Source organism: Pan troglodytes, chromosome 7 (genome assembly GCF_028858775.2).
Source record: "Pan troglodytes isolate AG18354 chromosome 7, NHGRI_mPanTro3-v2.0_pri, whole genome shotgun sequence".
Taxonomy (NCBI): domain Eukaryota; kingdom Metazoa; phylum Chordata; class Mammalia; order Primates; family Hominidae; genus Pan; species Pan troglodytes.
This window is the reverse complement of record NC_072405.2, coordinates 27,546,452-27,559,432: the sequence shown is the minus strand read 5'-3', so window position 1 is coordinate 27,559,432 and position 12,981 is coordinate 27,546,452. Positions and strand designations below refer to the sequence as shown.

Here is a 12,981-nt window from a genome sequence, read left to right as displayed (position 1 = left end):
CTTGGTGATTTTGGAGTCTGGAGATTTACTTTCCTTTCACAGGGGGATGGAGGGAGAGGGAAGGCAGAGGAGGATCCTAAGAATTTGCTTAAGCTGGGACAGCAGTTGGTGTTATTATCATTATTACTATTCCTACTGTTGACACTTACTGAACACTTATGTGCCAGGCATTTGTGTTAAGCATTATTATTATTATATAACATATGGCAATGTCAGTAGAAGAGTTTGAAGATACGGGAATGAGAAGGGCTGCTTCATGAGTTCAACTCTTAGGAAGGCCAGGAAGGGATATGCAATGTAAATACGATAAGGTTTTGTCTGTTGAGCATATTTTTGCTCAAGAAATGCTACTTTCCCACCTGGTAAGGCTGTCACTCACATGTCCCCACTTCCCTCTCCACTCTCTGAATCCTGGCATGGGCACTTGACCCACGGTGGCTGACCATTTTCTTGGTGATGAGGTGGATGTGTGACTCAGGTTTGGCAATCAGAGTCCTTCTTGGTACTTTTGTTTCAGTTACCAAGAAAATTAAATTTTATTTCATGTGGTGTCATTATTTGTAAAGACAACAAAAGTTAGAATTGCTGGTGGCAATCTTTACCACCCACCTGGAGGTGACCTTCCTTGTGCTGAGGGATGGAGGAAAGAAAAGCTCAGAGGGGACAAGAAAAAGGCAAAGTCCTGAAAACCGAATTTGAACTCTTGGAACTAGTTGTGGTTAAAGCCAGCCCTATCCTTGGGGTTCATTTGCCTACGTTAGTTTGAATTAGGTGTTTATCACAACCAAAACCATCAGGGACAATATAGGGGAGGCAAAACATTCAAGGAGGAAATTAAAATAGAATGGGATTCGAGCTGTCACTTCTATTGAAGCAGAAAGGAAACAGGGAAGGAGAGTAAAGTTGATGGAGGGGAACGACAGTTTATAAAGGTTCTCCTCTGATTACTTCTGTCTTCTCTATCATAAATAAGGCTATGTTACCTTCAAATTGTGATGGCAGAAGTGGCAAAACCTTCAGAAATGTGATGAAAATGTAATCACTCAGGAAGAATTGGAGTAGAAACTCACTAAGAATGCACACCAAGGATGGCTGGGCATTGACAAACCATGGATGTGTGTGGCAGCATTCATATATTTTGTCTTTCTTCTCCTTGCTTCGCCCTACAGCACAGGTGTAAGAATAGAAAAGGCAGATCACTTGGCTCATCTTGAATTCTGTAGAATGTGCACAACGAATGGACAATAGGTTAAGGAAATTAAAGTTAAGATATTACAGAGAAAATGACTGAAGTAATGAACTATGGAATCTAAGCAACACATAAAGAGAAATAAAGCCTGAATGAGACCCAATAGCCCAAGAGAAATGAAGATGCCAAGGTCATTGTGACAATAAATAGATACATGGTATATTGGTACCAAGTGGATGAAAACTTGAATGATAAAAGACTGTGGTTAGAGAGTGGGATATTGGAGTTTAAATTTCATAGGTAGAATAGATGTAGGGAAGTCAAGATATGAGTTTAGGAAATGAGTGACTGAAGTAAAGAAGACATTGAGCCCTCCTTCATAACACCTCAATTGTTTTTTATTTATTTACTTATTTTCATTTATTTTTGAGATGGAGTCTCACTGTCACCCAGGCTGGAGTGCAGTGGTATGATCTCCACTCACTGCAACCTCTGCCTCCCAGGTTCAAGTGATTCTCCTGCCTCAGCCCCATGAGTAGCTGGGATTACAGGCATGCACCACTGTGCCCAGCTAATTTTTTGTATTTTTAGTAGAGATGGGGTTTCACCATGTTGGCTAGGCTGGTCTCGAACTCCTGACCTCAAGTAATCCATTCGGTGGCCTCCCAAAGGACTGGGATTACAAGCATGAGCCACTGCGCCCAGCCCCTTAAATTGTTTTTTTATTTAAATCCACAAATATCAAATGAGCATGCAACACTCTTGGGTAATCCTCCTTTGCTGTAGTACATTTGCCTTTTTACTCTTTAAGATGATTACTTGACATCTCCTTAAATTTCTCTCATCTCCTCTTTCCATCATTCAATTTCTATAGAATTCTCTGTTCTGTTCTCTCTCCCTTCCTAAGGACCACGCTTCTAAAGGTATATAATTTTTCTATTACGTCATCAGTTTCCACTCACTGGGTCATTGCTATCTATATATACACATACCTTAATATCACCCATCATTAGAAAAGATCTTCCATGATCTCGTGTCCCTTCAGCTGCCACCGTATGTCTCTATTTCTTTTCACAACAGACCTACCTAAAAGACGTGTATTCCCAGCTGTCTCCGCTTCTTCACCTCTTATTTTTCACTCCTCCCACACCAATTGGGCTTTTCTTCCTACCACTTCTCTAAAATACTAGCCAAGATCACCAGTGACTTACATTTCTCCAAAGCCAATGGTCAATGCTCGCTTCCTATTTTACTCACCCTCTCAGCAGTATTTTTGCGTGATTGACTATTCCTTTCTTCTTGAAAGACTTTCTTCCCCAGACTCTGTGACAGTGTTTTTACATTTATCACACCAATAAATCTGGAAGCCCTCCGTCTTATCTGGTATTCCTCCTGTTAACCTGGCTTCTCTTTCTTAGTCTATTTGTGACCTGCTCTTCTGCCCATCTTCCAAATAATCTTTCCAGTCTCAAGGCTTTTGTATGTATGCTCTGAATCTTGGAAAAAGAGGAAACAGGGAAAGTATTTATTTATTGCACTTTTTTGTCCAGATGAATGAATGGACTCAGGGTTTTAAAGAGAATCTTTGTCTGCAAAGATAAAAGAAAACAGAGGTACATTTGAAAATGTTATTAGCATATTTTTAAAATATATTCTCTGTATTTAAGATATTTAAAATCTTTTAGATTCCCCTTAATTTTCAGTTTATTCTTGCCTTCTCAGCTGAGCTCCTGACTTCTATTGCCACTGCCACTTGGATGTCCAGTAGTCATTTCAAACTTAACTTGGTCAAAACAGAACTACTTATTTCCCTACTCCCCCATTTCCATGTCTTGTTTAAGTTTAAATGTGCCTATTTAAAAAAAAAAAGGCGGCCTGGCGTGGTGGCTCACGCCTGTAATCCCAGCACTTTGGGAGGCCGAGGCGGGCTGATCACCACCAGGTCGGGAGATCGAGACCATCCTGGCTAACACGGTGAAACCCCGTCTCCACTAAAAATACAAAAAATTAGCCGGGCGTGGTGGCGGGCGCCTGTAGTCCCAGCCACTCGGGAGGCTGAGGCAGGAGAATGGCGTGAACCCGGGAGGCGGAGCTTGCAGTGAGCCGAGATAGCGCCACCGCACTCCGGCCTCGGCGAAAGAGCGACACTCTGTCTCAAAAAAAAAAAAAAAAAAAAAAAAAAAAAAAAAAAAAGAAAGAAAAGAAAAGGCACATCATTCACCTACTTGCTTCGGCAACACGACTATGCATCATCCTTGATTAAATCTCTATCATCTACTCTTTTCATCATTATTAGGTGATAGTCTTGCTTTCTGCATTACGTTAAAAATAGACACAAATGATAACTAATCAATTTCCTTATCACCAAACCCAATAACCTACTTGTAACTTGATCCATGTACTCTTCTTTCTTTCCTGATACAAAAATCTCTCATTCATACCCCACATTTGTTTTATTTCCAAAATATGTACAACCCTAGTCCAAGCTGCCATCATATCCCCTGGACTCTCCAAGTAGCCTCCCAACTGGCATTTCTGCCACCATTTTTCTCTCTCAATATCCATCTGCTCCATCTTCCACATCTCAGCCAAAGTGAGCTTTTAAAAATTTACGTGGTGGCTCATGCCAGCACTTTGGGAGGCTGAGGCGGGTGGATCACCTGAGGTCAGGAGTTTGAGACCAGCCTGGCCAACATGGTGAAATCCCGTCTCTACTTAAAATACAAAAAAAAAAAAAAATTAGCTGGGTGTGGTGGCAGGCATCGGTAAACCCAGTTACTTGGGAGGCTGAGGCAGGAGAATCACTTGAACCCAGGAGGTGAAGGTTGCAGTGAACCGAGATTGCACCACTGCACTCCAGCCTGGGTGACAGAGCGAGACTCTGTCTCAAAAAAAAAAAAAAAAAAAAAAAAAAAAGTAAATCACATTGTCAGCTCCCTGCTTAAAATCCTCCACTGGCTTTCATTATTCTCAAAAGAAAATCCATCTTGTTTTCTGTCTTTAAAATTTGCTACCTTTTCTGTCTGAAAAAGCGCTTCAGCCGGTATTTATAATGCTGTCTCCTGAAGGTCCCAGCTTAAGCAGTCCTCCACCCCAGGTACTTTACTTTACCCTGTTTTCTTTATCATAATGATCAGCACTCATGTGAGATTACTTACTTATTTGTTCCCAACTTTATTATTCTAGTTTCCACCCCTTCACTATACCTACACACTAGAATGTAATCTCTTTGAGGGTAGGGACTTTGTCCTAGTCATTCTCATATACCAGAAGCTTGCACAGGACCTGACACAGAGGAGGCACTCAATAAAGGTTTGTTCACCGACCGACTTTCTCTCCATTCCTCCCTCCACACACATAGGTACCAGGGAAATCACACTAAACTGGACATCATATTGTTTTTCCTCCTTGCATGACTTCACCCTGCTTCTAAACCTAGAAAAATCCTCATTTTTCTAAACTTAGCTCCAAATCCTACCACCAGAAAATTCTGATTCAGACAGTAGTATCCTTAATGGAATCATCTTTGCTAAATTACATTAATGCTATATCCTTGGCTTTTATCAACAAATGTTTTAAGAAACTGCCATATAAATTTTTCTATTATTTTGTTACAGGAGCATTGTAGGGGACATGGTTTCTACTACAGTTCTCAGTAATCCCTCTTGAAAATTTTATTTTAGAACATACTTCTAAGGAAGGCTTGTTTTCTCCTGTGATAAACTGGCTTGCTTTTTCCTTTATGACAGTAAACATGCAATTGAGCTTGACTTGCTTTTCTCTTTGACTACCAGAAACTTCATAGCAAAATTAGATGCTAAAGCATGGTGTAACTAAGCTATTCTTTTTTTTTGCCCAGGCTGGAGTGCAATGGCGTGATCTCAACTCCCTGCAACCTCTGCCTCCTGGGTTCATGCAATTCTCTGCCTCAGCCTCCCGAGTAGCTGGGATTACAGGCGCCCGCCACTACACCCAGGTAATTTTTGTATTTTTAGTAGAGAGGGGGATTTCACCATCTTGTCCAGGCTGATCTTGAACTCCTGACCTTATGATCCACCCACTTCAGCCTCCCAAAATGCTGGGATTACAGACATAAGCCACCGCGCCTGGCCAACTAAGCTATGCCTTTAAGAAGAAATTTACTTTTCCTCTGGCCTTGATTTTCTTACAATATTTACATTGTCCCTGGTTCTGACTCCTTATTTCTAAATTTTATCATTACTTTAATGCATACCTTTCCCAGTGTGAGCTGTCCTGATTCCTTTCCAGGAGGTAGGGGTATACATAAATAAGGAATAGAGCAAGATTGTCTCTGTGACACCATTTCCCATATCCCCAAGCTGAATGAATTGCATCCTTTCTGTTCCTGTAGCCTTTGTTCCATTTCCAGTACAGCTCTCTTCACAATATCTATATAATAATAGTAGTTAAGGAAGTAGGTTCTGTAGCCAGATTGTCTGGATTCAGTTACTCATTTATTAACTGTGTGATCTTGGAAAACAACCTCTCCGAGGTTCAGCTATAAAATGAGGATACTGATGATACCACCTCATAGGTTTGTTGTGAGGATTAAAGACATTGATATGAAATGCTTAGAACAGTGCCTGGACTATACGAATGGGCTCAATAAAGTTAATGATTGTTGTTATTATGATTATATTATAGCTACATTCGTGTTAATTCTCCTGATATGTCCTGAACTCCTATAGGGCAGGGACTTTATCTTATTTATTCCTAGTACATAGCACAGTGTCTGGGATTAACTAGGTGCTCAATGAATATTTATGGAAATGATTCCAATTGAAATGAGAATTTACTCAGGATTATGGAGCTTTAGGGAGTGAATTCAGAAAGGCATGGTGGAGCTGGATTTTGAAAGGCTTTAAAAGCCAAGTCACAGTTACATTTAATGTCATAGCAAATATGATCCACTGATAGTTTTTGGAAAACAGGTAGGGAAAAGCACTTATGAAGGACAATTGTTCTAATAATAGAGAACATAAAATAAATGAGGTGGGACAAGGTCTCTAAGCTAGTTATATCCCATTTGTCAAAAAACCCACTAGTACTCTCCTTGATGTTTCTGGAGTTCACTTTTTTGTTGCCTTAACCCTATTGGCAAAGACTTGGCTATAGAGTACTAATTGTGATGCAAGCAAGTTCTTTTGCCAATGGCAACCAGCAGAGCTTCCCCCGAAGATTGGAGGGGATGAGTCAGGGGCAAGGAAGGATTAACAGATTCTGCCTCAAGGCCTGGCGAACCAAGTCCTCTACCCAAGACAGACACATACTAGTGAAATAAATTGGATTTAAATCATCACCTGAGGCAATCCTGAAAGAGAAAAGCAGTCCTAGAAAAGAGTGGAGGAAAAGAGGACAGCCCCATTCTCTTTGTGACCACGAAGACTGCCACCATGTGGATGGGAGCCACGTGACTTCTTTTAGTGCCAGCTGAGATTCTTCTGCCCTGGAACTAGTTCCTCCGAGTTATTGCCAGGCCTGGAGATTGAATTCCTGCACCTGGAAGGTGGGGAAAGGTACGGACAAATGAGCTATGAATTTAACAGGCTAACATCCCAGCTCCACAGGGCTGTGGCCAGAGAGGAATTCTCCCCTTTCAAAGCTGACTCTGGATTGCTTAGAGAAAGAAGTGAATAATCATTGAGTCAGAATGAGAAGTCCTTCCTTCCTTCTCAGGAGGATGTCGTGTTAGCAACCTCTTTGGACACAAGGAGGAAATTGAGAAGCATCATTACTGTTAATATCATTTTCTTTTTCAGAATGTTAACAGCCTTGATATTATACAAAGGTTGATAAAATGTATTTCATAAGTCAATTATTGCATCATAATTCAAAAAAATAGTAGCAAACGTTGTTTAGAAATCAGAAATAAGTAATGATCACTCTTGGATATAACTTCCCCATAAACTAAAGCATATCCCACTATGTGATATCTGAGAGTTAACAATTCTCCAAAACTTTCAAATAGAAGCTCAATTACAGCATGGTTTTTTTTTTTAAATCACTGATTATTTTAAATGTATTAATCAAAGAAAGCAGCAAATGATTTTTTTTAATCCATTGATTCTTTTAGCAGGCATTCAAATAATTCAGAAAAGACGTATTTCTAACTTTTATGTTAGAATTAAAGTAAGCATTTTCTTAAGAATCTTTGGGTTTGGGCTCGTCAGATTACTAGACATGTTTAGATGGTTCTTGTCATTATGTCCTCATAAATACAAATTGCAACTGTGGTAATGAGAAGAGATTCCCTCCTTGTTAGAAAATAGCAATAACCATTAGTAAAAGTCTGAGGCTTGTTGTAACTGATAAAATAAAAGAAAGCAAAATCATAAGTGAGTAAGAAGCTTTTTAAACTTTGGGAAGCCTGAATTCTCATGGGGTTCTCTAGTGCATATGAAGTTACCAACCGTAAATTTGGTAGTTAGTGGGTTCTCCAGTAAGCAAAAAGCATCTATTTAAGTATATTCTTGCTTTATAAAGTTTACTGTTGAAAAATTTGCTCTAAGAGAGGGAGCATGTCTCTGTTCTCCCTAACAGTCTAAAATACTTAGAACAGTGCTGTTGACACTGGAGCTTTCAAACAAATGCCTGATTTATTGAAAGAATCTATACAGACAAGGAGGTAAACAAACTACAGGGCCAAATTCCCTGGCTCTGTATGTGTAGTAGACCTTATATTTTAAAATCATTTCATCATCGTAAGTTTGTTATGCAGAACAATCAAACAGAAACACGGAAAGGGGTAGAGTCTGTTGTTCCCCATAATGGATAATTAAGAGCAAAATTTCTGGAGTTTGGTGACAAATGCAAACGTGAAATCTTCCAAATGTAAACTTAAAGCTAAATCTTTAAGGCAAAAGTGTCCAAATATAAGATGACTCACATTCCAATTATTAAACTTGTCACACAAGACCAGGTGCAGTGGCTCATGCCTGTAATGCCAGCACTTTGGGAGGCTGAGGCAGGTGGATCACCTGAGGCCAGGAGTTCAAGACCAGCCTGGCTAACATGGTGAAACCCCATCTCTACTTAAAAAAAAAAAAAATTGGCTGGGCATGGTGATGCACCCCTGTAATCCCAGGTACTCGGGAGGCTGAGGCATGAGAATCACTTGAACCCGGGAGGCCAAGGTTGCAGTGAGCCAAGATCACACTAATGCACTCCGGACTGGGCAACAGAGCGAGACTCTGCTTCAAAAAAAGAAAAAAAATTGTCACAAAAGCAAAAAGTCCATTGTTTACCTTACTTTTCCCTGGTCCCGTGCTTCATTTTCCCTATGGAGACCTTGTTATGTTTCAGATGAACTGCAAGGACCCAGTTACAATGGTAGCTTGGCCAGATAACAAATAGACAAAACACGGTTCAGATTTTTTCTCCTTTTCTTTTCAGTAATCACGAAGGGTATCTGCACTTAAAGAACAATTTAATTCAAAAGCCATTACATTGGAACATAGCTGCCTATATTTTTTAGAAAGCACCTAACTTGCCTGTGTTTTTATAATAACATGTATCCTTTATCTATAGTATATAATAACAATAGTTTCAATAAGTTACTTGGCCTTTTAAACACGTCTTTGTCTCATATAATGTAGATAGTTGATTTTTATTAATAGCAAATATTAATATATTAACTTATTCATAATTTTGTTCTTGGACTTCTGCTAAAAGATGAAAGGAAATACAACAGTTAGAATATTTTTTTCTTGTCCATGCTTTAGTTATATGGAATTCTCACGTTACCCTTCTGTCTAAAATACAGCCCTCTGTGTATACTTCACTTCCAAAAAACAGCTTTTAAAAGTAAAAGTGATGACAACTCCATTCATTTATTATAAAAGCAAAATCTAAGATTTTAGGAAAAGGATAAAATGAAGTTGTTTTGGGGGTATTAGGATATTTTAAGTATTTAAGATAACATGTGTGTAAATTTGGAAAGGGTTCCTTTCCTTATACTGGGTGACCTGACAGAGTGAATGAATGGAAGAAATACATCCCCTCCCTCCCTCACTCCCTCCCTCCTTTCCTTTCTTCCTTCCTTCCCTCCCTCCCTCCTTCCCTTCTTTCTTTCTTTCTTTCTCTTTCTTTTTCTTTCTTTCTTTCTTTCTCTTTCTTTTTCTTTCTTTCTTTCTTTCTTTTTCTTTCTTTCTTTCTTTCCTTTTCCTTCCTTTCTTTTCTTTCTCTTTCTTTCTTTCCCTCCCTCCCTCCCTCCCTCTCTCTCTCTCTCTCTTTCTTTCTTTCTTTCTTGACAGAGTCTCACTGTGTCGCCCAGGCTGGAGTGCAGTGACATGATCTCACCTCACTGCAACCTCTGCCTCCCGAGTTCAAGCAATTCTCCTGCCTTGGCCTCCAGAGTAGCTGGGACTACAGGTGTGAGCCACCATGCCCGGCCATGCTTCTATCTTTCTAACTGGATCTCTGATTCTACCTCAGCACAGCACCCAAAATGGATCTTTGCTTTGCATTTTTAATTCTGACTCTCACGTATACTTAGTAAATTAAATAAATAACTTACTAAATCATTCCCCCAGTGAAAGTCTTATGATGGGCTCCACACAATTATTGGGAACTATAGTTAAGAGCTGAACCCCCAGTAAAACTCCTTGGAAAATGCACCATGGTCATATGTCTGGACTAAGATTTGTACAGTGGAACACCTATCTCCAGTATTGCACCATACCACATGATATAGCAAATGTTCACCTGACTGTTAGACAAAAGATATTACCGAAAAGTCTTTCAAATATGTTTGTTTTGCAATGAAGCTTCCTGGCATTCATTTCATTAAAAAGTTGGCCAGGTGCGGTGGCTCATGCCTGTAATCCCAGCGCTTTGGGAGGCCGAGGCAGGTGGATCACCTGAGGTCAGGAGTTCGAGACCAGCCTGCCCAATATGGTGAAACCCCATCTCTACTAAAAATACAAAAAATTAGCTGGGCATGGTGGTGGGCACCTGTAATCCCAGCTACTTGGGAGGCTGAGGCAGGAGAATCGCTTGAACCCAGAAGGCAAGGTTGCAGTAAGCCAAGATCGTGCCACTGCACTCCAGTCTGGGTAACAAAGAGTGAAACTCCGTATATATATATATATATATATATATATATATATACACACACACACACATATATACATATACATATATATACACATATACACATATATACATATACATGTATATACACATATATACATATACATGTATATACATATATACATATACATGTATATACATATATACATATACATGTATATACATATATACATATACATGTATATACATATATACATATACATGTATACATATATATGTTGCATCCAACAGAAGTACTAAATTATAAATATATCATTATAAACATATCATTACAAAATAGGTAGAAGGAGAGAAGGAAGAGCATGTAGGATGGTGTTTCTTCCACTTTCAAAATTAAAAGAGGAGTTTATTAACAAACATAAGACTAAAAGTAACTATACACTGTATATAAAATTGTTATACACCAATTTTATAAATGGACAGGAAAGATTTTTTTCTACCACAAGATTTACAAAGCAAAAGTGACGCCATTGTCTTTTCAGTTGCCAGAGCGAAGGAAGTAAAAGCATCCACTATGAGATTCACCAGAGGGGTTTGACCAGCTTTAGAAGGAGAATCCTGGACAACAACACATGCAGCTGTGAAGGCCACAAGTGTGACACTGACAGTCAACTGAAATGGAAGGAATGTGAAGATGCTGTCATAAACATTTCTACCTCATGTGACAGCTTTAACAATACTTGCAAGGTCGTCATCGGTAAGAATGATATAGGAAACTTCTTTAGCTATCTTTGTTTCTGTTAATCCCATTGCAGATCCAACATCTGCTCTCTTTAACACTGGGCCATCATTAGGACCATCACCAGTAACTGTTACAATTTGCCTCTGTCTTGAAACATTATTCATTACACATTTTAACTAAGTAATAGTATATTTAACAGCAAGGCTGGGGTACCAGCCAGGGTTCTCTAGAGAAATAGAAGCAACAGGTTATATAGGAGAAGATTCATGAGAGGAATTGACTAACATGATTATGGAGGGTGCTAAGTCCCACAATTGGCCTTCTGTGTGTTGGAGAACCACGAGAGCTGGTGGTGTAATTCAGTCGGAGTCTGAAGGTCTGAGAACCAGGAGAGCCGCTGCTATAATTCCTAGTCTAAGAAGGCCTGAGAAGTGCTGATGTCCCAGGGAATTAGAATACAGATGTCCCGGATCAAACAGGGAGAATGAATTCACCCTTCCTTTGCCCTTTAGTTCAATTTGGCCCTCAAAAGATTAAGTGAGGGCAATCTTTAGTATACTGATTTAAATGCTAACAGCCCCTTCAGAAACAGCCCCAAAGACACACCCAGAAACAATGTTTCTACCAGTTAGCTGGGCATCCCTCAACCCAGTCAAATGAACACAGAAAATTAACTGTCACCAGCTGGATCTTGCAAGTACATGAAATTTTGACCAACCCTTGTTTTTGAGCCTTTTCTTCTTTTTCAATATCTCCATTGTCATTTTTATGCATTAGTTTCTTGAAATCTGTACCCTCTAAGCATGGGTAACCTTCAGGGACCTTTACAATGCTATATTTCAGGGCAACAGCCCTTACAATGTGGAGATTGTCACTAGAATCACGCACGCAGTGAATCTAGTATGCTGGCAGTATGAAACTGCATTTGGCACCTCAGGTGTTGACGGTTGAAATATGTCTCCCAAAAAGATGTATTCAAGTCCGAACTCTGGTTCCTGTGAACATGACCTTATTTGGAATAAGGTCTTTGTAAATGTAATCAAGATGAAGTCACATTAGACTGCGGAGGGCCCTAATCCAGTAAAGTGCTGGCCTTAAAAAAAGATAGAAATTTGGACACAGAAATACAGAAGACAGAAGGCCATATGAAGCTAGAAGCTCCAAGTCAAGGAATGCCAAAGTTTGCCAGCAACCACCAGAATCTATGAGAAAAGCAAGGAAGAAGTTTTCCCTGGAGCCTTCAGAAGGAACATGGCCTCTGAGACCTCTGGGCTCTAGAACTGGATAAAAATACATTCCTGTTGTTTCAAGCTACTCAGGTTGCAGAGCTTTGTTGAAGCAGCCACAGGAAACTTACGCCTTGGCTCTCATAGCATCTTCAATGCCTACAAAAGCAATTCATGCAAGATCTGTAGTAATATCTTATGCATTGCTCAGCCAGGTTTGTTGTCGGTATCTGCAGAATTTCTGAATATCAGGCACAGTATTTTTAGCCCTGCACAAGCCATTGGTTTCACGACACTTTGGAAAACACAGGTATTCCCTCTTCATTCAGGATTTGACACCCCTGTTAAGTGATAGTTCTGAGACTCCCTCTTTGAACAACCAAAAACCCTCGTCGGGCAGTTTGAAGACAGTAGTCATAGATTTTCTGAGTTGAAGATATATGCTAATATTTGCTATAAACTCTTATGTGGTATGCTTTTTTTTTTTTTTTAATTGAGATGGAGTCTCACTCTGTCACCCAGGCCGGAGTGCAATGGCATGATCTTTGTTCCCTGCAAACTCCACCTCCCGGGTTCAAGTGATCCTCATGCCTCAACCTCCCAAGTAGCTGGAATTACAGGTGACCGCCAACATACCCGGCTAATTTTTGTATTTTTAGTAGAGACGGAGTTTCACTATATTGGCCAGGCTGGTCTCGAACTCCTGACCTCAAGTGATCTGCCTGCCTCAGCCTCCCAAACTGCTGAGGTTACAGGCATGAGCCTGTGGTATG

The 12,981-nt window shown here is 39.8% G+C and overlaps 1 protein-coding gene and 1 long non-coding RNA gene across 16 annotated transcripts in view; one reads left to right on the top strand and one right to left on the bottom strand.

Moving 5' to 3' along the window:
* Positions 1 to 6,306, bottom strand: part of LOC134810669 (uncharacterized) — a 42,728-nt gene extending 36,422 nt beyond the window's left edge. For both annotated transcript variants that reach the window (XR_010159226.1, XR_010159225.1), the window contains exons 1-3: positions 5,424 to 6,306; positions 2,447 to 2,685; positions 984 to 1,163 (exon numbers count right to left, since the gene is read on the bottom strand). This is a non-coding gene — a long non-coding RNA (uncharacterized LOC134810669). The remainder of the gene's footprint in view (positions 1 to 983; positions 1,164 to 2,446; positions 2,686 to 5,423) is intronic.
* PSD3 (pleckstrin and Sec7 domain containing 3) overlaps positions 1 to 12,981 on the top strand; it is a 728,752-nt gene that overhangs the window by 7,609 nt on the left and 708,162 nt on the right. For 7 of the 14 annotated variants that reach the window (XM_024345060.3, XM_024345058.3, XM_054657257.2 and 4 more), the window contains exons 2-3: positions 5,049 to 5,165; positions 10,783 to 10,997. The gene's annotated coding sequence lies outside the window, so the exon portion shown is untranslated. Of the gene's footprint in view, positions 1 to 5,048; positions 5,166 to 6,350; positions 6,727 to 10,782; positions 10,998 to 12,981 lie in introns of those variants that run through there. The other 7 variants (XM_054657253.2, XM_054657255.2, XM_054657256.2 and 4 more) reach the window with 2 other exon arrangements.